The sequence below is a fragment of the Eleutherodactylus coqui genome, chromosome 2 (genome assembly GCF_035609145.1).
Source record: "Eleutherodactylus coqui strain aEleCoq1 chromosome 2, aEleCoq1.hap1, whole genome shotgun sequence".
Taxonomy (NCBI): domain Eukaryota; kingdom Metazoa; phylum Chordata; class Amphibia; order Anura; family Eleutherodactylidae; genus Eleutherodactylus; species Eleutherodactylus coqui.
The window spans coordinates 152,154,555-152,176,876 of record NC_089838.1 but is presented as its reverse complement, the minus strand read 5'-3'; positions in this window follow the sequence as shown (position 1 = coordinate 152,176,876).

Below are 22,322 nucleotides of genomic sequence, written 5' to 3'. Positions count from 1 at the left end.
CTGATTTTTCAACGTTGTTCACGCAGCTCACACGTGTCCACAGCCCTTAGGACGGACAGAGGCTGGACAAATAGATTTGTTTTCAGTTTTTTTCCACCAAAAGGCAGCACTGCGTATATTCAATGAACATGAGAAGTTTAATAACTGTGCTGTGTCCCTGCTAATGTGTCACAGAACGTGAGGGTAGCAGAGTTATTATAACTCTGGCAGAGCAGGTATTTTTTTCCCAATTAAGGAAAGCAAATGGCGAAGCCAGCAGTAAAGCGTAGCTGGGTGCGTCTGATTTAGCAATGTTGTTCACGCAGCTCACACGTGTCCACAGCCCTTAGGACGGACAGAGGCTGGACAAATAGATTTGTTTTCAGTTTTTTTCCACCAAAAGGCAGCACTGCGTATATTCAATGAACATGAGAAGTTTAATAACTGTGCTGTGTCCCTGCTTATGTGTCACAGAACGTGAGGGTAGCAGAGTTATTATAACTCTGGCAGAGCAGGTATTTTTTTCCCAATTAAGGAAAGCAAATGGCGAAGCCAGCAGTAAAGCGTAGCTGGGTGCGTCTGATTTTTACAGGTTGCAGACGCAGCTCACACGTGTCCACCGGCGTTAGGACGGACAGAGGCAGGACAAATTTAATTATTTTCCGTTTTTTGGCACCAAAAGGCAGCACTGCGTATATTCAATGAATAACAACTGTGTTGTCGCCCTGCCTATACAATTCTTTCCCTACAGTATCAATGGAGGGTGCAATGCTCTGCAGAGGCGATTTTGAGAAGCAAAAAAAAATGCAGCACAGCTAACAGCAGCCTGGACAGTACTGCACACGGTTAAATATGGCCCTAGAAAGGACCGTTGAGGTTCTCGAAGGCTACACTCACTCCTAACACTCTCCCTGCCTATGCAGCACTTCTGTCCCTAATGCCGGGTGCAATGCTCTGCACTGCCGATTTTGAGGAAAAAAAAATTTGCCACTGCTAACAGCAGCCAACACACAGCTATCAGTGGCCCTAATAAGGACCTTTGGGGGGTCTTGAAGCCTACACTAACTACCAATTCTTTCCCTACAGCAGCTCCGGTACAAACAGCACTGTCCCTCATCTAACTCACCAGGCATCTGAGGCGAGCCGCGGGAGGGGCCGACTTTTATGTTCGGGTGACACCTGATCTTCCCAGCCACTCACAGCAGAGGGGTGGTATAGGGCTTGAACGTCACAGGGGGAAGTTGTAATGCCTTCCCTGTCTTTCAATTGGCCAGAAAAGCGCGCAAACGTCTCAGGGAAGTAAGTGAAAGTAACCAGAACACCGCATGGTGTTCGTTACGAATAACGAACATCCCGAACACCCTAATATTCGCACGAATATCAAGCTCGGACGAACGCGTTCGCTCATCTCTAATTGTCACCAATGGTAAAGTTAAAGGTAGGTGGAATGTCCTTAAAAAACAATTTCAGGGAACTGGGATGCAAGCTTAGGACAAGGACTTCAAACGTAGTATTTTCTGAAATACTACCTGTACCACAAGCCATACCGAATGACAGCGGGAGATTAGGGAGGTAAATAAGTGGCTCCAGAGTTGGTGTAAAAAAGGAAGGGTTTGGATTCCTGGAGAACTGAGCTGACTTTGCTGTTGGCTACAGGCTCTACCATAGGGATGGGCTGCATCTAGAGATGAGCGAGTATGCTTGTCCGAGCTTGAAGCTCATTTGAGTATTAGCATACTCGAAAGTACTCGTTACTCGAGCGAGCACCACGCGGTGCTTGGGTGCTCGAGAAAATATCACCCTCTCCTACCTACATGTTTATCTTTTGCTAAAGTGTATGCAAAATAGTATTTTGCATACACTTTAGCAAAAAATAAACAGTGTAAAATGAGTACAGTCATGTTATATAGTGCGGATGGCCAGGACACACACTAAATTGTTTTCAATGGAGCCGCGGTTGCTGCCGCGGCTTTACATATAAGCCCTTCCCTGAAAAACAATAATTTTAGTGTAAAAAAACAAAAAAAACAAAAAACAAAACTTACCTCTCCGCCGCTGCCGTGTTCCCCGCTGGGATGAAGAACACATCTGCTGCAGCAGGGAATTCTTTTTACTAGCGGGGATGAAGGAAACATCTGCCGCATGCGGCAGATGTGTTATGCATCCCTGTGGGGGGCACGGCAGCGGTGGAAAGGTAAGGTTTTCTTTTCTTTTTTTTTTTTTACACTTAAATTATGGTTTTTCAGGGAAGGGCTTATATGTAAAGCCCTTCCATGAAAAACAATTCAGGGGTGCTGGCAGCAGCCACAGAGCATTGAAAAATGATCGAGTCTCCCATTGACTTCAATGGGGTTCGTTACTCGAAATGAGCTCTCGAGCATTACAAAAAGCTCAGCTCGAGTAACAAGCACCCGAGCATTTTGGTGCTCGCTCATCTCTAACTGCATGCTTTGTGTCTAGAGGAAAGAAGGTTTCTACACCAATATAGAAGGGGGTTCTTTACTGTAAGAACAGTGAGACTATGGAATTCTCTGCCTGAGGACGTGGTGATGATAAATTCGATAAAAGAGTTCAAGAGGAGTCTTGAAGTCTTTCTTGAGTGATACAGTATTATATGTTATGATCATTAATAACTTCAGAAGGGTCGGTGATCCAGGGATTATTTTGATTGCCAGATTGGAGTCAGGAAGGAATTTTCTTCCCCTTAAATGGGAAAAATTGGCTTCTACCTCATTGGGTTTTTTTCTTGCCTTCCTCTGGATCAACGTTAGGGGTTAAATAGGCTTAACTGGATGGACATGTGTCTTTTTTTGTCCTTATGTACTATGTTTCGTTACTATGTTAGAAGCCTAATTTTTTCATTAGGATTATATCTATAGTATATACGAAGTGTTATATACTGCTCTATCATATTTAAATTTGCATCCAAGCAGGCAATAATGGATTTCTGCCAGAGTGGTGAAAAGTTCAGCTGACCTGTATCTGGTGATTCAGACAAATTTGTCATCGGCAACAATCCTTTTTCTCTACGCCAACTTTACAGGGCGGGTAGCTTTCACCACTGTTTATTTTTTAGGCAAACAAATACACAGCTAAGTTTTCCTTCAAATTAAACAGTTGAGATCAGTTTACTTTCAGAAGTCTGGAAAAATGTTACCCTATGGATTGCTATATTTATAGACAATTTAACTACTCATAGATTTTTATAGTATTATTCGCTACAGTTGGTTTGAGCTATCATAGTTGTGATATAAAAAGAAGAAGAATTGATGAAATTGAGTTTATGCACATTCTGGTTTTAATGGGCAGTAAAATCCTATGAGTCGCACCAATTGTTCGCAGAAGGAAAACTGCCTTAGATAACAAAACAATGTACGCGTATATGGGGAGAGTGAACATCTGACAGCTCATCTTAGTAAGAGTATGTTACTTAAAGAGCAAGAGCAACTTGAGGTAAGAAACTTTACTTTGCAATCCAATCCCGTTATGTTCTAACATTATGTGTGATATTATTTACTACAGTGAAGGTGTATCAAAGGATTTCACTTCTTCCATCCCACTACTCTTAGGAGATCCCAAGATGGAGATTTCTGCTCAGGTTCAATATTATCAATCCAGTGCCTGTTGCAGGAGATGGTACTGTGACACAAATTTGGGAGCACAATGCAGATGGAGTTACAATAACACACACTATTTATGGAAGAACACAGAATGTCAGAGGAAAAATATGACAATGGCAATTAACCAGTTGCACAATTACCGTAGAGTTGCCTGCCACTAGCTACAAAAGGAATCAGTGACGCCAATTAATAAAATAGCTTACAGTTCTTTTTCACAAGTTCAACAAGCTATTAGTCTGAAAGTAAAATAACCCTGCAACCAAATGGTCAATGACGGTAGCTTTAGATGTTTAACATTGCTGCGTGTAAAAAAAGGAGGATGACGGAAGGCAAAATATGATAGCACCTTTTGTAATAACTGTTTCCAATTAGTCTCTTAGGAAATTTGGTTATGAACTACCCGGAGAAAGTTTCTTTAAATGACAGTCTCTCAAGCAAATCCAAATATAAGTACAGTGGCTGTGTTAACACATTCATCACTAGCGGAAGGATCATTAAAAGAAAAGAAACACACTTACCACTAGCAGGACTGCTAAAACTGTCCCTTTAAGCGTGAACAAGTGTTGGCTTTTATTGAGGTTGGCCTCACTTACGACTTAATGACCATGAATTCCACAATGGCCTCTAAGGCGTGTCTTTCAACAAGCAGCCCTGCTCTGCACTTTGTCTGTTCTGGGCAATTGGGTGCTCCTTCTCTCAATCATGTGACAGATTGCAGCTCCAGTCTATGGCAGCACTGTTCCCAGCCCTCACACTCTATTGCCAGCCTCTCTGTGTATAGTATAGCACCTGATTTCCTCTACACTTATGGGGGTTAATCAGCAGCTCCCCTTACGCCGTCACAGTTCCTGTGTTCCCTCCTGCACAACACTAAACTCTGTTTTACTGCCTCTCTCTCCTTGTGCTATGCCAGTCCCTGTTGCTCTGCCACAAACTGTGGCACAGCACAGTGCCCATTCACACTACAGGCATTATTCTTCCTGTGTGGCCGTCCACCATTAGAATCACCACAGAGGTACGTGATTGTGACACCCACGCGGAGAATGTGCGGGGTGCATCTAGGCTAAGCCTTTTTCTTCAGTAATTGCCTGCCAGAGTGTAAGTGGAGAGACCCCTACCTTTTCCCTCCTCCCGAGTATACTTAAAGTCACCAGGACCGGTGACCTATAGATAATGTATTGTTCCTGTGTATTTTTCCTGCGAACCTTTGAGCTTCTGCCTGTAATTACTGCCGTGAATGATACCTGTAACTACCTGTTTATTCAAGTTATCTAAGTAAAGTTTGCCGGGTCTCAACCGTTCCTGAGGTCCCGAGGTTCGATACACAAGTCCCTGTGTTTATTACTCTGCCATATAGAATAACTGTGTGGGAACAGTGGCGTCACGACATGAGATATATACATATATATATATATATATATATACACACACACACTTTCATAAATATTCCTCCTCGTGTTACCACTCAGCTACACCGTGACAAGGACTAGGCCTCCGGCCATACCCACAGTGCGTGGAATTGTAGCACACAAACGAGTACCAGATTTCCATAAAACCCCGCCACCACTATTATTACCATTTTCCCCTCACCCTGACCGTTGCAGGATTTCGGGTAACAGGACGTTACAAAGACAGCTGGCCGTAATTTAGATTTAAATAGCCATTCTATTCCATGGAAAGGGAGTAACTCGCGTGCGTGTGAACTGGCATTTCTAGCGCAAAAATTATATTACTATGTGCTGGCTTGCGCATATCAGCCTATTTAGTGACATCTCCAAACCTAGTTCATGTGCAAATATGAGGCGAGCATATTTGCACATACGTTCATTTGTAAAAGCCCAAAGACTTAAAAATGAGTGGGAACTGTGGTTCCAAGGTCAGGTTTTATGTGCACCAGAGTTCATACTATGTAGTATATCCAAACACTAACTGAATTTACCTACGAAATTTCTGTATGAAAAATAGATGGCACACTTCATAGCTGTAGCCCAGTCAGATAGTGGATGGCACAATTATAACCCTTTAGTGACCGGCCTATCGTGTTTTTACAAGATAATAGTTAATCTAGAAGCACAGGTAATACCCACAAATAGGGGGAGCTTTGTAGGTGCACGATTACAAGTTGATCCGGACTTCTCAGATCATCAGACTTGTAAACCAGAAAAGAAGAATAGAGCGAGCACACGGTGGTTTTAATATAAAGTCTCCAGCATTAGTTGATGCTTCCTTTATTGCATCTCCAACAACAGAAATGAATCACGATGTTTCGGCCATGTCCTGGCCTTTGTCAACCTTAGTCACCGGCCTATCATGTTTTTACATCCTGCAGCTGCGGGCTATGAATGAAGAGAGATTGCATGGCGATCTCCCTTCATACAATGCAGGCGCTGGCTGTTTCTTACAGTCAACACTCAGCTGCAACAGTTTTGATAAGCCATGTGGCTCAGAGATGTTAACCCTTTAAATGCCGCTGTCAATTCTGATGAGATCGCAGGGAGCTGTGCGGGTGTGATGGCAGCCGGGGGAGTTCTGAAAGGACCTAGGGCTGTTATGGCAGAATGCACATGGGATGGCTTGATAGAATGCCTGCCTGATCTCAGTATGATGTAATGCAATGACATTACATCATACTGCAGGAGCGATCAAAGCATTGCTAGTTGTTGTCCCCTCTGGTGACTAAAGAAAAAAAGGAAAAATAAAATCAATAAAGTATTATTAATTGTAATAAAAGTTTAAATCACCTCCCTTTTGCTATATTTATAATAAAAGAATCTAAATAAGTGCTGCGGAATATGTTGGCGCTATACAAATAAAGATTATTATTATTAATAAATAATAATAAAAAAATACATATTTGGCATCGCTGCGTCCGTATAAGTCCGATCTATCAAAGTAATGCATTATTTACCCCGCACTATAAACATCGTCAAGAAAAACTGCAATAAAAAGTGATCAAAAAGTCGTATATATTAAAAAATGGTACCAACGCAAACTACAGGATGTTCTGCAAAAAATGAGACCCTGCATAACTATGTGGACGAAAAAATGAAAAAGGTATTGTGCAAAGAAGATGGTGGAAGAAAATAATTTTAAAAGTTAAATATCTTTGAAAAAAAATACAAGTAGTACAACAAAAAAAAAACTATATAAGTTTGGTATCATAGTAATCATACTGACCCATAAAATAAATAATTAAAATATATGCACAATTCATATACTGATGTGTGTAACAAGATTTACAAGAACGGCTGGAAAATGTATTCCTGGTTCAGCCCCTTTGGATGCATGGTGTCCAACTCGTATATCCATTTCAACTCACACTTTTGTGTATACCCTTATGGGTATATGTATAATTTTATCCTTTGATTTATCCACACAGGTTTGTTTGTCTCTCGCTGGTTCCCTCGTCACACGTCTGTGATATGACTGTCCAACACTACGTTATCAAGAAGAAAAAAGGATATATGCATGTACACTTAAAATTGGATATACATTATCAATAAAATCACAATTTGATCAGGCAGATAACACTTGTTGTTCTGTCTTCTCTTATCTGGTTGATATAATGGGATATTATGGTCTATCGACTATACGTTATAGGCGAGAACATACAGTTCTGGGCCTGATAGCCTTTGTCAATATAGACACATCAGGATGTGTTGACTTCCTAGATGAATATGGGGATACAATATGACATAACCGGGAGGTTGTTAGTGTACCCCTTTGTACTAGATAGAGAACAACACAATATTGGTTTAAATGTTACCTACAATATACCACCAAGATGCGCTCTGAGTGGACAGATATATTCTCCCTGTGGCTAGCATGATTGATAAAGAATTTGTTTATTCCGTACCATACTTACGTATTTCTTCATATGTGATATTAATAGATAGGTGTATATATCTTTATCTACTGACTAGGTGTCAGAGACTGCATGGGTTGTGTCCAGCGTTAGTTACAAAAGCGCAGGACCGATTATGCGACCCTGGCACTCTTCATTATAATGCTGCTAGTGATTGACACACTGAGAATGTGTCCGGGTAGACAGCATAGATGTGGAATGCGGAAGTTAAGCTTATGCGCTAGGATAGAGCCGAATATCGGCTCTCGCAATGACAGATGACCAGCGCATGCGCAGACACATTATTGGCATACTTTGCCCACTAACAACATGGCCCCTGTGTCTTGTTGTGTCCGGGAGCTTGTTCTCGCGATAGCTGATGCTCGGCACATGCGCAGTTGGCGCGGTGCAGCACAGATGGACACATCAATATGTGAGGAGGCTGATTAGAGATGATGTCACCAGCTATGCGCCGGTCAGCGGCTGGGACGTGTGGGACGAGGTAATCAGTGATGAGACACTCCTGTGTATGTTTGTTTGTTATTGGTTGGTGGTTGTCACATTCCCTATATATATGGTGCACTTTATATAATATGTATTGGCTTGAGGAAGGTCCATTGGGACCGAAACGTTGCTGAATTTCTGTAATGGGGAAATAAATTTTGCATCTTTCTACATTGCTGATTGCTGCCAGTTACTACCTTCTTTATCTGGATTGCACCCCCGGAACCCCCCTGGTTTGGGCTTCCCTACTGGCGTTGCATACCGTGTTGCCTGACTCTGTATGAGGATATATGCTGTGCTGCTGGGAACCTCTTTTTCTATTTATTGATATCTACAAACCAGATCCAGCTTGCACCTGACACAGGCACAAAATGGAAAGACACCCGGACTTTGACAGACCAGGTAACCCTGTTATTTTTTCGTATTCTGATGTGGATGTAAACAAGATCATTTCAGGAGCTACATGCAAGAAATGCCAACAGTGGATATGTTACTACGGAAGTGGGAGACAGAAAGTAAAAAGAACATCTCCCTATCTTTACACATGTCTACATTATGTGAGTACTACAAAGTCAAACGCATTCCTAGAGGGCTACGCCCACATGTGCGCCCGACCTTAATGGCAGATAACAAAGCATTCTGTTCAAAATTTGAGGGCATAGTGAATAAATTTTCGTTTGACATGATCATCTTGAATGTTGAGTTCTTGCAGTTGGAGATTGCTGAGAGTACAGCTCGCTTATCCTCTCTTGAAAAGAATATTCTGGAGATTCTGACACCGGAGGACTGGAATAAACATAAGGAGAAAAAAACAGCATATCTCAAACGACATCAGGAGGAACTGGAAAGCATCAAAAAAACCAAGTGGTTTAGGGATGTTGACGATTATGCTTATGGTCGTGTATTCTGCTGGCAGACATCAAAGAATAAAGTCACAGATCCCTTTGAATCAAATACCAAACAAAGACGACAACGACGCCGCCCACCCAGGAATAGAAGTCAATTTGGGTTCTCGTCTCGGGGTTCGATTTCAACGGATGATTCGGCCAAGAATGATAATGTGGGTGCCTCTACATCTTCTTCTTTTTTAGGCCGTGGGAACCCAAACAGGATGAAGAGAAAAGAGGGACCTTCCGATGCCGCCGTGGCGGACGAAAACATCACAGGGCATATAAGAGATCCCGACGGGGTGACGACTCGATCCACGAAAAGACCACCCCTGATGGACTTCAGGAAGTAGCTGGTGTTGGACCTTGTGAACCTACCAGTGACGGTATTGTAATTAACATCTCTTCCAGGGTATTGACACCAGATGAGACAACTGTATTGGGCAAGGGTTTATCATTTTGCTGTATGACATCTATGAATTGGTTTGATCTTAACCTTGATGTACATCGTCTATTCAGAAATTTAAGGCTTAAAAGTCAATTTTCCTCACAACCAGCACGCGCAGTTGCACAGACCGCCCCTCCAGGGTCTTTTTCCCTGGCTGGAACCGGTCTTCGCAACAAGAGTACGTACCAACCACCTACATCAAATCCTCAAATTGAGGTATTTGCTAAATTAGTACTGAAAGATATTGAAAAGTTGAGATCTAAAACATTGGGCAACAAGAGTAGGCTTAAGAATAACCTTAATATGAGGGAAAGGAAAGCCCTTAATACTCTTGCGCAGGATGATACGATTGTGGTTAAACCAGCCGATAAGGGCGGAGCAGTAGTTGTGATGGACACCACCATGTACACAACAGAAGTATACAGACAACTAAATGATGAGAATGTATATGAGAAATTACGGACTGACCCTACCATACGATTCCAACTTCAATTGAGGGGTATGTTGAATGAGGCACTACTGGCAGGCTTGATTGACAACAAGCTGCTCAAATTCCTTGATATCCAACATCCCATTGTCCCTACTCTATATATCCTTCCAAAGGTCCACAAGGACCCCCAGAACCCACCTGGTAGACCGATTGTTTCGGGCAGAAACTCACTCTTCTGCAATATCGCACGATTTTTGGACAAAGCCCTGAGACGTTTTGCAGAAGAGGCAGATTCACATATCAGGGATACATCTGATTTTTTGAAGAAAATTGCATCGTTCGAGATGACCGAAGACGTTGTCTTGGTCACCTTTGATGTGACTGCACTATACACCTCCATCAGTCACAATAAAGGGATAGATGCCGTCAGACAGTTTCTGATGGCGTCTGACATGTCCTCTGAGTGCATGCAGTTTGCCCTGTCGCTGCTGGAGTACATCCTCCGCAACAATTATTTTTTGTTTGGGGGGGTGTACTACAGACAGCGACAGGGCACTGCTATGGGCTCCAATATGGCGCCAACATACGCCAACATTTTTGTGCGCCAATTTGAGGAGAAATATATCTATACCTCCATGTATGCAGCGTCGTTGATGTACTGGGGTCGGTACATCGACGACGTGTTTGCTATATGGAAAGGTTCGCTCCAAACACTACAGGAATTCCACACTTTTCTAAATTCTGTTTATCCAGAACTTCATTTCACTATGTCTTACTCGACTGTGGAAATCCAATTCCTTGATGTTTTGATCAAAAGACAAGGAATGAGATTGGTAACTGATCTCTACACAAAAAAGACAGATCGGAACAGTTTATTGCTCTACAGTAGCAACCATCCGGTTGCCATGAAGGACTCACTCCCATGGAGCCAACTCCTACGGGTGAGAAGAATAGCACACGATCAAACCATTGATCTAAGATTGGATGAGATGTGTAGGAGATTCCTGGATAGGGGATATCCTGCGCAAATCATCAGAAAGGCTGCCACACGAGCTAGGGCAATACCACAACAAGATCTTTTGACACCAAAATTAAAAAGACAAACAATGGATAGGATTCCATTTGTAAGTACCTTTAACAGCCTCAGTGGAACCGTTGGTAATATTCTCAAAAAACATTGGCCACTGTTGACATTGGATGGATCTGCAATACCTGAATTTAAAAATAACCCTTTAAAAGCGTACAGAAGAAGTAGAAACATAGGTGACCACCTGGTCCACTCACACTTTGTTTCACGTAAATCGGCCGTCCAGAGGACCTTTAAACCCCCTAGGAAGGGGAATTTCCCATGCCTTGCCTGTAGTTGTTGTAACAATTTGGTTAGGGGTGACGAATTTCGGCATCCTCTTAGGGGCAATAGGTACAAGATTCATGGGAGATATACTTGTGCTTCATCATACGTGATCTACCTCATTACCTGCCCGTGTGGCCTTGGGTATGTGGGCGAAACCACAATGGAGGTGAGATCACGTATGGTGAAGCACAAGAGTACAATTCGGACGGAAAATTTGCAACTACCTGTGTCACGACATTTTTTGGAGGCTAAACATAACATCAGTCAATTCAAATTTAGGGTCATTGACCATGTCCCTGTGCCTCCACGAGGTGGTGACAGAGAATTTTTACTAAAAAAGTGTGAGTTGAAATGGATATACGAGTTGGACACCATGCATCCAAAGGGGCTGAACCAGGAATACATTTTCCAGCCGTTCTTGTAAATCTTGTTACACACATCAGTATATGAATTGTGCATATATTTTAATTATTTATTTTATGGGCATATGTATAATTTTATCCTTTGATTTATCCACACAGGTTTGTTTGTCTCTCGCTGGTTCCCTCGTCACACGTCTGTGATATGACTGTCCAACACTACGTCATCAAGAAGAAAAAAGGATATATGCATGTACACTTAAAATTGGATATACATTATCAATAAAATCACAATTTGATCAGGCAGATAACACTTGTTGTTCTGTCTTCTCTTATCTGGTTGATATAATGGGATATTATGGTCTATCGACTATACGTTATAGGCGAGAACATACAGTTCTGGGCCTGATAGCCTTTGTCAATATAGACACATCAGGATGTGTTGACTTCCTAGATGAATATGGGGATACAATATGACATAACCGGGAGGTTGTTAGTGTACCCCTTTGTACTAGATAGAGAACAACACAATATTGGTTTAAATGTTACCTACAATATACCACCAAGATGCGCTCTGAGTGGACAGATATATTCTCCCTGTGGCTAGCATGATTGATAAAGAATTTGTTTATCCCGTACCATACTTACGTATTTCTTCATATGTGATATTAATAGATAGGTGTATATATCTTTATCTACTGACTAGGTGTCAGAGACTGCATGGGTTGTGTCCAGCGTTAGTTACAAAAGCGCAGGACCGATTATGCGACCCTGGCACTCTTCATTATAATGCTGCTAGTGATTGACACACTGAGAATGTGTCCGGGTAGACAGCATAGATGTGGAATGCGGAAGTTAAGCTTATACGCTAGGATAGAGCCGAATATCGGCTCTCGCAATGACAGATGACCAGCGCATGCGCAGACACATTATTGGCATACTTTGCCCACTAACAACATGGCCCCTGTGTCTTGTTGTGTCCGGGAGCTTGTTCTCGCGATAGCTGATGCTCGGCACATGCGCAGTTGGCGCGGTGCAGCACAGATGGACACATCAATATGTGAGGAGGCTGATTAGAGATGATGTCACCAGCTATGCGCCGGTCAGCGGCTGGGACGTGTGGGACGAGGTAATCAGTGATGAGACACTCCTGTGTATGTTTGTTTGTTATTGGTTGGTGGTTGTCACATTCCCTATATATATGGTGCACTTTATATAATATGTATTGGCTTGAGGAAGGTCCATTGGGACCGAAACGTTGCTGAATTTCTGTAATGGGGAAATAAATTTTGCATCTTTCTACATTGCTGATTGCTGCCAGTTACTACCTTCTATATCCAGTCTATATAGGCAGTGGGCTTTTCCAAAAAAATTTGGGGAAAAAATCTATTTGGACTGCGTGTGACCGTCCTGACTGTACTGCATCTCTGCTGGGGGTAGTTGTCCTAAATCATACGCAGCCAGCTAAGAGTTACAGCAGGCTTGCGCAAAATTCTTTCTTGGCTCTGCGTTGCCTCTTACATCACCGCTGTCATCCTGTCCAGAGTGAAACAGTCTGCAGTAATTTTACATAGTCCACGACCAGTAGTGGTGGTGAGGCAGGGACAGTGAAAGACATATCCAGTCTATATAGGCAGTGGGCTTTTCCAAAAAAATTTTGGAAAAAAAATCTATTTGGGCTGCCTGTGACCGTCCTCAGTGTACTGCGTCTCTGCTGGGGGTAGTTGTCCTAATTCATACGCAGCCAGCTAAGTGTTACAGCAGGCTTGCGCAAAATTCTTTCCTGCCTCTGCTGTGCGTTCCGTAAGCGAAGTCAGCCTCCAACCACAGGCCAATAAGCGGCACATTTAATTACAGCGTTCTGTTTCTGCACTACTGGTAATACAGCATGCTGAGGGGTAGGGGTAGGCCTAGAGGACGTGGACGCGGGCGAGGAAGCGGAGGCCCAAGTCAGGGTGTGGGCACAGGCCGAGCTCCTGATCCAGGTGTATCGCAGCCGACTGCTGCGGGATTAGGAGAGAGGCACGTTTCTGGCGTCCCCACATTCATCTCACAATTAATGGGTCCACGCGGTAGACCTTTATTAGAAAATGAGCAGTGTGAGCAGGTCCTGTCGTGGATGGCAGAAAGTGCATCCAGCAATCTATCGACCACCCAGAATTCTGCGCCGTCCACTGCTGCAACTCTGAATCCTCTGGCTGCTGCTCCTCCTTCCTCCCAGCCTCCTCACTCCATTACAATGACACATTCTGAGGAGCAGGCAGACTCCCAGGAACTGTTCTCGGGCCCCTGCCCAGAATGGGCAGCAATGGTTCCGAATCCTCTCCCACTGGAGGAGTTTGTCGTGACCGATGCCCAACCTTTGGAAAGTTCCCGGGGTCCAGGGGATGAGGCTGGGGACTTCCGGCAACTGTCTCAAGAGCTTTCAGTGGGTGAGGAGGACGATGACGATGAGACACAGTTGTCTATCACTCAGGTAGTAGTAATTGGAGTAAGTCAGAGGGAGGAGCGCACAGAGGATTCGGAGGAAGAGCAGCAGGACGATGAGGTGACTGACCCCACCTGGGGTGCTACGCCTACTGAGGACAGGTCTTCAGAGGGGGAGGCAAGTGCAGCAGCAGGGCAGGTTGGAAGAGGCAGTGCGGTGGCCAGGGGTAGAGGCAGAGCCAGACCGAATAATCCACCAACTGTTTCCCAAAGCGCCCCCTCGCGCCATGCCACCCTGCAGAGGCCGAGGTGCTCAAAGGTCTGGCAGTTTTTCACTGAGAGTGCAGACGACCGACGAACAGTGGTGTGCAACCTTTGTCGCGCCAAGATCAGCCGGGGAGCCACCACCACCAGCCTCACCACCACCAGCATGCGCAGACATATGATGGCCAAGCACCCCACAAGGTGGGACGAAGGCCGTTCACCGCCTCCGGTTTGCACCGCTGCCTCTCCCCCTGTGCCCCAACCTGCCACTGAGATCCAACCCCCCTCTCAGGACACAGGCACTACCGTCTCCCGGCTTGCACCCACACCCTCAACTCCGCTGACCTCGGCCCCATCCACCAATGTCTCTCAGCGCACCGTCCAGCCGTCGCTAGCGCAAGTGTTGGAGCGCAAGCGCAAGTACACCGCCACGCACCCGCACGCTCAAGCGTTAAACGTGCACATAGCCAAATTTATCAGCCTGGAGATGCTGCCGTATAGGGTTGTGGAAACGGAGGCTTTCAAAGGTATGATGGCGGCGGCGGCCCCGCGCTACTCAGTTCCCAGTCGCCACTACTTTTCCCGATGTGCCATCCCAGCCCTGCACGACCATGTCTCCCGCAACATTGTACGCACCCTCACCAACGCGGTTACTGCCAAGGTCCACTTAACAACGGACACGTGGACAAGCACAGGCGGGCAGGGCCACTATATCTCCCTGACAGCACATTGGGTGAATTTAGTGGAGGCTGGGACAGAGTCAGAGCCTGGGACCGCTCACGTCCTACCCACCCCCAGAATTGCGGGCCCCGGCTCGGTGGTGGTATCTGCGGCGGTGTATGCTTCCTCCACTAAACCACCCTCCTCCTCCTCCTCCTCCTACGCAACCTCTGTCTCACAATCAAGATGTGTCAGCAGCAGCATGTCGCCAGCAGTCGGTGTCGCGCGGCACGGTAGCACAGCGGTGGGCAAGCGTCAGCAGGCCGTGCTGAAACTACTCAGCTTAGGAGAGAAGAGGCACATGGCCCACGAACTGCTGCAGGGTCTGACAGAGCAGACCGACCGCTGGCTTGCGCCGCTGAGCCTCCAACCGGGCATGGTCGTGTGTGACAACGGCCGTAACCTGGTGGCGGCTCTGCAGCTCGGAAGCCTCACGCACGTGCCATGCCTGGCCCACGTCTTTAATTTGGTGGTTCAGCGCTTTCTGAAAAGCTACCCACGCTTGTCAAACCTGCTCGGAAAGGTGCGCTAGCTGTGCGCACATTTCCGCAAGTCCCACACGGACGCTGCCACCCTGCAACATCGGTTTCATCTGCCAGTGCACCAACTGCTGTGCGACGTGCCCACACGGTGGAACTCTACGCTTCACATGTTGGCCAGGCTCTATGAGCAGCGTAGAGCTATAGTGGAATACCAACTCCAACATGGGCGGCGCAGTGGGAGTCAGCCTCCTCAATTCTTTACAGAAGAGTGGGCCTGGTTGGCAGACATCTGCCAGGTCCTTGGAAACTTTGAGGAGTCTACCCAGATGGTGAGCGGCGATGCTGCAATCATTAGCGTCACCATTCCTCTGCTATGCCTCTTGAGAAGTTCCCTGCAAAGCATAAAGGCAGACGCTTTGCGCTCGGAAACAGAAGCGGGGGAAGACAGTATGTCGCTGGATAGTCAGAGCACCCTCCTGTCTATATCTTAGCGCGTTGAGGAGGAGGAGCATGAGGAGGATGAGGAGGAGGGGGAAGAGACAGCTTGGCCCACTGCTGAGGGTACCCATGCTGCTTGCCTGTCATCCTTTCAGCGTGTATGGCCTGAGGAGGAGGAGTAGGAGGATCGTGAAAGTGATCTTCCTAGTGCGGACAGCCATGTGTTGCGTACAGGTACCCTGGCACACATGGCTGACTTCATGTTAGGATGCCTTTCTCGTGACCCTCGCGTTACACGCATTCTGGCCACTACGGATTACTGGGTGTACACACTGCTCGACCCACGGTATAAGGAGAACCTTTCCACTCTCATACCCGAAGAGGAAAGGGGTTCGAGAGTGATGCTATACCACAGGACCCTGGCGGACAAACTGATGGTAAAATTCCCATCCGACAGCGCTAGTGGCCGAAGGCGCAGTTCCGAGGGCCAGGTAGCAGGGGAGGCGCGGAGATCAGGCAGCATGTACAGCACAGGCAGGGGAACACTCTCTAAGGCCTTTGACAGCTCCCCAGCAAGACTGTGTCACCGCTCCCCAGTCAAGGCTGAGTCGGCGGGAGCACTGTTAAAGGATGGTGAGGGAGTACGTAGCCGATCGCACGACCGTCCTCCGTGACACCTCTGCCCCCTACAACTACTGGGTGTCGAAGCTGGACACGTGGCCTGAACTTGCGCTGTATGCCCTGGAGGTGCTTGCTTGTCCTGCGGCTAGCGTCTTGTCAGAGAGGGTGTTTAGTGCGGCTGGGGGAATCATCACAGATAAGCGTACCCGCCGGCAACCGACAGTGCCGACAGGCTTACACTCATCAAGATGAACAAAGCCTGGATTTCCCCAGACTTCTCTTCTCCACCAGCGGACAGCAGCGATACCTAAGCAATACGTACGCTGCACCCGCGGATGGAAGCATTGTTCTCTATTGTTCTCTATCCAAAAACGTGGACCTTTTAGCTTCATCAATCTGTGTATAATATTCATCCTCCTCCTCCTGCTCCTCCTCCTGAAACCTGACGTAATCACGCCGAACGGGCAATTTTTCTTAGGCCCACAAGGCTCAGTCATATAATTTTTGTAAACAATTTTTATGCGTTTCAATGCTCATTAAAGCGTTGAAACTTGCACCTGAACCAATTTTTATTTTAACTGGGCTGCCTCCAGGCCTAGTTACAAATTAAGCCACATTAACCAAAGCGATTAATGGGTTTCACCTGCCCTCTTGGTTGGGCATGGGCAATTTTTCTGACGTACATTAGTACTGTTGGTACACCAATTTTTTGGGGCCCTCGCCTACAGTGTAATCCGATTAATTTTTTGCCCACCTGCATTAAAGCTGACGTTACATCAGCTGTGCTGGGCACTGCAATGGGATATATTTATGTACCGCCGGTGGCTTCCTGGCACCCACCCATGCTGTCGGTCCACACGGAGTTGTAACTGCATGTGTCAACTTCTAAAGAACCCCAGTCTGACTGGGGCATGCAGTGTGGGCCGAAGCCCACCTGCATTAAACATAACATTACCTCAGCTGTGCTGGGCACTGCAATGGGATATATTTATGTACCGCCGGTGGGTTCCAGGGAGCCACCCATGCTGTCGGTCCACACGGAGTTGTAACTGCATGTGTCCACTTCTAAAGAACCCCAGTCTGACTGGGGCATGCAGTGTGGGCCGAAGCCCACCTGCATTAAACATGACATTACCTCAGCTGTGCTGGGCACTGCAATGGGATATATTTATGTACCGCCGGTGGCTTCCTGGCACCCACACATGCTGTCGGTCCACAGGGACTTCACAATAGGGAGTTGTACCTGCCTGTGTCTATGAATTAAAAACCCCGGTCAGGTTGGGGCATGCAGTGTGGGCCGAAGCCCACCTGCATTTAATCTGACGTTAGCTCTGCTGTCCAGGGCACTGCAATGGGATACATTTATGTACAGCCGGTGGGTTCCAGGGAACCACCCATGCTGTGGGTGCACACGGAATTCCCATTGCGGAGTTGTACCTGCCTGTGACTATTTATAAAATAACGCAGTCTGACTGGGGCATGCAGACACCTTGACAGAATTAATAGTGTGTGGCACATAGGTTCCCCATTGCTATGCCCACGTGTGCAGCTCCTGATGGCGGTGGCACAGGATTATATTTCTCATTGCTTCTGTACAGCATTGTGGGCTATCGCCCCGCCCCTTTTAAAGAGGGTCGCTGCCTAGCCGTGCCAACCCTCTGCAGTGTGTGCCTGCGGTTCCTCCTCATGGCAGATGCACTTATAAATAGACATGAGGGTGGTGTGGCATGAGGGCAGCTGAAGGCTGCGCAGGGACACTTTGGTGTGTGCTGTGGACACTGGGTCGTGCGGGGGGGGGGGGGGGGTTGGGCAGCATGTAACCCAGGAGAAGTGGCAGTGGAGTGTCATGCAGGCAGTGATTGTGCTTTGTTGGAGGTAGTGTGGTGCTTAGCTAAGGTATGCATTGCTAATGAGGGCTTTTCAGAAGTAAAAATTGTTGGGAGGGGGGGGGCCCACTCTTGCCGCTATTGTGGCTTAATAGTGGGACCTGGGAACTTGAGATGCAGCCCAACATGTAGCCCCTCGTCTGCCCTATCCGTTTCTGTGTCGTTCCCATCACTTTCTTGAATTGCCTAGATTTTCACAAATGGAAACCTTAGCGAGCATCTGCGATATACAAAAATGCTCGGGTCGCCCATTGACTTCAATGGGGTTCGTTACTCGAAACGAACCCTCGAGCATCGCGAAAATTTCGTCCCGAGTAACGAGCACCCGAGCATTTTGGTGCTCGCTCATCTCTATATATGATACATTAAATAGCACCATTGAAAAATACAACTCATCCCACAAAAAAACAAGCCCTCATACAGCAACTTGGATGGATAAATAAAGGAGTTACGATTTTTTTTAAAAAGGGGGGAGGGATGAAAATGCGGGAAAAAAGCTGTGTCACTAAGGGGCTAAATGTGTTTTTCAGTATCTATGAATACCATTTTAATTTGCCCAAAATTGTAAAGCAAAACAAATTGTAATATACTTGCTGTTTCTGCACCGCCGATCATTCTAGATTGTCAGCTGTACACAATGATGGAACCTCATGTCACATCATCGCAGCAGACAATTAAGACCTGCTGCTATTCTGTTCTCTCCATGATGAGGATGAGTATAACATGGCATCACATAGATGACAAGACATCCTGCACAGCTGATAGTCAAGAGGAACTGACAACCTCTGGTGTGGGGACAGAATTAAACCCTTACAGACGCAGCAATTTTTTTCCTTATTTCATTGTCAATTTGCGAAAGCCAAAATTATTTTTTCGTAGCTGTATGACAAGTTGTTTTTTGTGGAATGATTTATGTTTTCAATGTATTTTTACCATTTTGGAGTACACATACTGTAATCTACTGACTTTTATTGACTCTTTCTGGGAATGCAAATAAAAACTGCACTTTTGCCAGTTTCAACTATCATGAGGCATAAATAACATGTTACCTTTATTCTGCAGGTCAGTACAATTACAGCAATAGTAAATTCATTTATTTTATGTGCTACGCAATTAAAAAAAACTTTAAAACATCATTTGTTTTTGAGTTGACTAATTCCGAAAACCATAACTTTTTTTTATTTTTCCATTGACAGAGCTGTTATTTTTATTGGTACTATTTGAATGTACATTCAGCTTTTTGATCTTATTTGTAACCCTCTAGTCCGGAAGCACAGATGGACGCACCCTTCTCTGACTATCTGATACACACTATGCATAACTACACTGCATGCTGCTTTGGTTGGCCAGTGCCATCCATGTGAGCAGTGCTGGCCAGTCAAAGCAGCATGCAGCGTCTTAGATTACTGATGCATAGTAGTGCACAGTGTAGTCAGAGAACCGGTATGGCCATCTTTGCTCACCCAGGAGCAGAGGGTCACTTTAAGGTTGTCCACATGTCAGATAGATAATACGTTTTATTATTTTTATTGTTTTCAATTTTTTTACATGATAAAGCAATTCTTTTTTTTCAGTTCCACTCGGGCACTTTAATGTTCTGTCTATGCCTTTGTAGCTGCTGAGCAGAGCTGTTAGGGGGTTGGGCAATATTCCATAAAAGGTGGGCAGTCAGTTTATAAGGGTCTATTCAGACGATGTGGTCTAGTCATGTTTTTTTTTATTTTACTGCAAAACTGTGTAGAAATTGTGCTTTTTTTGTGAAATTGCCGCAAAACTGCAGTATTTAGATTTGATTTTATGGTATTGATGTTACAAAAGTGAATTTACTGCCCCATCTGAATTAACCTTTAGTCCAGGGCACATGCACAGTACAGATTTTTTTTTTCAAATTTCTTTTTTTTCCTGCACCGTCGCTAGGCAATGATGCGGAATTTGTGACCTTTCTGCAATGTCAACTATTCCTCCCCAGGAAGCCTTCTTACCGCATCGTCTCCTCACTGATCTTCTCCTGGCTCCTCCAGTCCCCTGGGTCATCTCACCTCCAGCGGGCCGGATCCTCTTCTTGCTGTTATGTAGCGTCCATTCTTGACATTCTGCTTCCTGCAGGTCAGTGTACACTATGTCACAAGTGATGTAATGTACACTGCCTAGAAGGAAATGCTGAATCCTATGCCAAGCTATTGTTGAGACTTCACATGCGAGCTGTGTCACCGTTAGTGTTCATATACTAACGCCGTGAGGCAGCATGCATGCGCAGTCACAGCAATAGCTCGGCATAGGATTCGGCATTCCGTGCTAGCAAGTGAACGCTAGGTCACTAGTGACGTAAAGTACAGGAATATGCAAAAGTTCCATTAGCAGCACTTCAGATAATCCCACTTCAGGGTCAGGCTGCTAAGATGCAAAGCCAGGCCAGAGTCCAAACCAGACAGATTCCACGTGATAATCCAATAAAAGAAATAGCCGGCAGCATGGATGGATGGATGGGAATAGCACAAAGACTTTTATTGCCCCATCACATAGCCAGCGACATTTCGGCCGTAGTGGCCTTCCTCAAGCTTATACATACAAGTACAAATACATACTATTTATAAGGCAGTAAATCCTTCAATTAACCAATAACATTGTGAGACACACCTTGACATCATGTGTAGATCCTGTGTCCCTGATTGCCTCGCCTCCACCACATACCATCCCTGTTATATGCAGGCATCCAGTGAAGCAGAAAGTCAGCTGTGTATAATAAGGTCCAATGCAGGCACCAGTGAAGCAGAAACTGCGGGCATCCAGTGAAGCAGAAACTCAGCTGTGTATAGTAAAGTCCAATGGGCGCATGTGTGGAAATACAAGACATGGGGGTACATGGTCGATCACCCTGTACCTGAATTGGCTAATGGCATGCCTAGCCTCAACGAAATGTCTGGGGACAGGGAGTTGCATATTCTTTGTTCTGATGGTGCTCTTGTGCTTCACCATATGTGATCTCACCTCCATTGTGGTCTCGCCTACATAGCCCATGCCACATGGGCATGTGATGAGGTAGATCCCGTATGATGAAGCACAAGTAAATCTCCCCTTGATTTTATACCTGTTGCCCCTCAGAGGGTGAGAAAAATATTCACCCCTGGCTATGTTGCTGCAGCAGGAGCACGCAAGGCATGGGAAATTCCCCCTTTTTGGAGGTATCAATGTCGATTGAATGGATGTTTTTTTACCCAAAAAGTGGGAATGCACCAATCTGTCTCCAATAGTGGTCCCCCTCCTGTACGCCATCAGTGGAGCGTTATTAAATTCCAACACTTCTGGGCCACCCAAAGTCAATAAAGGCCAATTTTTCTTTATTACGCTTTTTTATAGTACCACTCATACTGTTGTATGTGGACACAAACGGTAACCTCTTTAGGTCCCTAGTCCTGGATTTGGGGATTAATAGGTCCCGTTGAGATAAGGCTCTAGCTTTTCTTGCAGCTTCTCTTACAACCTGCTCAGGATAGCCCCTGCTAACAAACCTGTCACACATCTGGCCGAGTCTCTGGTCTACAGTTTCGTCATGCGCAATCCTCCTCACTCGTAGCAACTGACTCCAAGGTAAGGAGTTCCTCATAGCCATGGGGTGGTTGCTACTGTAGAGGAGGAGGCTATTGCGATCTGTGTTTTTAACAAACAGATTAGTTTGTAAGCAAAAACCTTGTTTTTTGACAAGAACGTCCAGAAATTGAATCTCGTGGGTCGAGTGTGTCATTGTAAATTGTAACTCAGGGTATACAGAATTAAGGAAGCTGTGAAATTCATGTAATGTCTGTAGCGAACCATCCCATAATACGAAGACATCATCGATATATCGACCCCAGTACAGAATCGAGGATTTGTATGTGGAGGTATAGATAAATTGTTCCTCAAATTGGCGTATGTAGGCGCCATGTTCGAACCCATGGCAGTGCCCTGTAGCTGTCTGAAGTACACCCCTCCGAACAAAAAATAATTGTTCACGAGGATGTATTCCAGGAGCGACAGGGCAAAATTGACACAACTGGAGGGCAAGTCCGAAGCCACAAGGAA